Consider the following 4,305-nt stretch of genomic DNA (forward strand, 5'->3'; position numbering starts at 1 on the left):
GTCCAGACAGAGACTTTGCTAAACTTCTTCCAGACTATGGCACAGCTCTACGACGACCCGCAAAGGACTGCTACTGCTGAAGCTGCTTTACTCGCTCTCCAACAGGGGCGTAGAGCAGTGGAGGACTATGTTACCGATTTCCGCCGCTGGAGTGCGGACACCCAGTGGAATAGCGCAGCCTTGCGCCACCAATTTCGCTTAGGTCTGTCTGAAGCCTTAAAGGATGAATTGGCCCGTATTGGGGTACCTGACACCCTGGATGATCTGATTGACAAATCCGTTCAGATCGACCGACGACTACGGGAACGCCGAGCGGAACGATCCTCTCAACAGAGTCGCCCAGTCTGGGTCACCACCCGGGCTCCCTTGCCTCCTTCTCGTTTTCCACCACCTGTTTCTTCCAATTCTGCTGGTCCACCCATGGATACTTCAGAACCCATGCAAATAGGCGTGATGCGACCCACCTTGCCACCTGAAGAACGCACACGCCGCCGTCAGCTAAACCTGTGTCTATATTGCGGTGAGGCCGGTCACTACGTACACAATTGTCCCGTCAAAATACGTAAGTTCCGTTCTTCAGTTCCTGATAACATCTCTGCTATTACTACCAACCCCAACCATCTTGCTCTCTTCCTTTCCTTACAGCTTCCGGGAAAGACGGTGTCGGTCAACGCTATCGTTGATTCAGGGGCATGCAGTTGTTTCATCGATTCCTCATTTGCCGATCTGCATAACATTCCCGTCCGCACAAAGGACTTTAGACTTTCCGTTTTTTTGGCTGATGGCTCACACATCAAGTCTGGGCAAGTGACCCATGAGACCCTTCCTTTACCTGCTATTACTTCATCCAATCATAAGGAACTTTTAATTTTGGACGTCATTTCATCTCCTTTGTTTCCAGTAATCCTGGGTATACCCTGGCTTCAGGTACACAATCCTCAGATTGACTGGACATCTAAAAATCTTTCGTTCCCATCTCATTACTGTCAGGAACACTGTTTTCCCGAACGTCCTAAACCATCTTCTGCCCTGCTGTGCTTAAACACTGACCCAAGTTTGATTCAATCCATCCCCAAACCCTACCATGGATTTCTGGATGTCTTCAGTAAGAAAGGGGCAGATTCCCTTCCACCTCATCGGCCGTACGATTGTCCGATTGATCTTCTTCCAGGGGCCGAGATCCCTTTCGGACGAATTTTCCCACTTTCTGAAAAAGAACAAGACGCATTAAAAATCTACCTTGACGAGAATTTGGAAAAGGGATTTATCCGCCCGTCCACTTCACCAGCAGGTGCCGGAATATTTTTCATCACAAAGAAGGACCAAACTCTTCGTCCCTGTATTGACTACCGGGAACTCAACAAAGTCACCGTGAAAAATCGTTACCCTCTACCTTTAATACCTGAACTTTTCCAAAAATTAAGATTTGCCGTTATCTTTACAAAATTAGACCTAAGGGGAGCGTATAATTTAATACGTATCAAGGATGGACATGAGTGGAAAACAGCATTCCGTACCCGCTATGGCCATTACGAATATTTGGTCATGCCCTTCGGGCTATGTAACGCGCCCGCTACTTTTCAGCACTTCGTCAACGACGTATTCCGAGATTTTTTGGACATTTTTGTAATCGTGTATCTAGATGACATACTGATTTTCTCCCGTTCCTTGGAGGAGCACCGAGGACATGTCTGTAAGGTTCTGGATCGCCTCCGTCAGCACAGTTTATATGCGAAAGCTGAAAAATGCGAGTTTGAACAGCAAACCATCCAATTCTTAGGCCTGGTAATTTCCCCTACAGGAATTGAGATGGATCAAAAGAAGGTATCTGCAATCTTAGACTGGCCAACACCCTTGGATAAAAAAGGGGTGCAGCGTTTCATTGGATTCGCAAACTTCTATAGAAAATTTATTAGAGGGTTTTCGGCTATTGTGGCCCCTATCACACAACTCACGAAACAAAATCTTCGTTTCTGTTGGAACCCTGAAGCGCAGAAGGCCTTTGACATTTTAAAAAGACTCTTTACTTCAGCTCCGATCCTTAGACATCCCAATCCAACGTTACCTTTCCTTCTTGAGGTCGATGCCTCCGAAGTTGCGGTAGGAGCCGTTCTCTCTCAGCGCTTGGGGGACAAAGATTTAATACACCCAGTGGGATTCTTCTCTCGAAAGCTTTCCCCCACAGAAAAGAACTATGATGTAGGAGATCGAGAACTACTGGCCATTAAGACAGCTCTAGAGGAATGAAGATATCTATTGGAGGGCGCCATTCATCCTGTACTGATCTACACAGATCATAAGAATTTGGAGTATTTGAAATCTGCCAGACGTCTTAAACCTCGACAAGCCCGTTGGGCTCTTTTCTTTTCTCGTTTTTGTTTCCATATTACCTTCCGACGAGGATCCAAAAACATTAAACCGGATGCATTATCCCGAATGTACGATAACCCAAAGGATACTTCTATTCCCGATACCATCCTGTCGGATGGCAACTTCCTGCTCCTACACACTGACCTAATCTCCATGATCCGAGGAGCATCTTCCGATTCGTCCAAACCCTCTAATGTCTCACTAACTTCCAGAAACGGGCTGTTTTGGAGAGGAAGTCAGGTTTTTGTCCCAGAAAACATTAGAGTGGAAGTCTTGAAACTTCTTCATGATCACCCACTTGCAGGTCACTTTGGAGTTAATAAGACTCTAGAATTGGTACGACGCACCTTCTGGTGGCCCAATTTGGAGGAATTTTGCAAATCTTACATCAGTTCTTGTCCGATATGCAACCGAAATAAAACACCCCGAAAACTAGCCTGGGGTTTACTAAAACCCTTACCAGTACCTAACCGACCATGGGAGATGATCGCAATGGATTTTATTGTTGAACTTCCTCGTTCCGAGGGATGTACCGCAATTTTTGTTGTCGTGGACCGTTTTACTAAAATGGCTCATTTCCTGCCTTTAAAAAACACACCTTCTGCTGCAGAAACGGCCCGCGTGTTTCTCAAGGAAATCATTAGACTACATGGGGTACCTTCCAACATCGTTTCGGACAGGGGAGTCCAATTTACTTCTCGTTTCTGGAGAGCCCTCTGTGAAACACTACAGATTCAACTTTCCTTGTCCTCAGCCTACCACCCCCAGTCTAATGGGCAAACAGAGAGGACGAATCAAACCCTGGAACAATATATTAGGTGTTTCACAGCCTTCTCTCAAGACGACTGGGTCTCTCTGCTGCCTTTGGCAGAATTTGCATATAATAACACCAATCACTCAGCTACTGGGCAATCCCCTTTTTTCTCTAATTATGGCTTTAATTTAACATTTTTACCAGATTTCTTTTCAGAGCCAGCAGTTCCAGCTGTGCAGAGTACTATGGACTTTCTCCAACGCAACAATCAGTTATTGCACGACGCAGTAACTAAAGCCCAGGCCGATAGCAAGAGATTTTTTGACAAGAAAAGAAGGGGTGACTTGGACCTGAAACCAGACGATCAGGTATGGCTGTCTACAAGTAATCTCAAATTACCTTGCCCATCCAAAAAGTTGGCACCTAGGTTTTTGGGTCCATTTTCAGTTAAAAGAAAAATCAACTTAGCTTCTTACGAACTGTTTTTGCCTGACTCATTGAAAATTCACCCTGTGTTCCACGTTTCTCTACTCAAGCCTGCAGTGGCCGATCCTTTTCCCAACAGAGGATCCAGACCTCCCGAACCCATCCAGGTTGACGGTTGGGAAGAATACGTGGTGGAAGCTATCTTGGACTGTAGGAAGCGACAAGGCCAGAATCAATTCCTAGTCAAATGGAAGGGGTACGGCCCAGAGGATAATTCTTGGGAGCCAGAAGGTAATATACATGCCAAGAGGTTGTTACGTGCTTTTTTCCTTGCTCATCCTGACAAAGAAGCCCGACTGGGCATCCGGAGGCTGCCCCTTGGGGGGGGGGCAATGTCATGGATCTGCATCTTAAGGGTTAATGGTGCAGACTGATTTCAGTGATTAACAGCAGGCTGGCCTATTTAAACACCTCAGCAGCACAGTGTCTTTGCTGCCTGATCTGCAGTTCTGACGTGGATCCTATCTGAGACCTGTTTGCTATCTGAAACCTGATTTGAACACTGAACTTGGCTTGTTTTGACTACTCTACCTGAAACCTGATTTGAACACCGAACCCGGCTTGTCTGACTCCTCTCATCTCTCCTATCCTGACCTGGCTCCGTTTGACCATCCGCCTGCTTGACTTCACTGCTGCCAGATCCACCTGCTTGTTTACCGACCATTCTTCAGTCATCTTTCTGCACGATCACCTGT

The sequence above is a fragment of the Rana temporaria genome, chromosome 5, assembly GCF_905171775.1.
Source record: "Rana temporaria chromosome 5, aRanTem1.1, whole genome shotgun sequence".
NCBI lineage: Eukaryota > Metazoa > Chordata > Amphibia > Anura > Ranidae > Rana > Rana temporaria.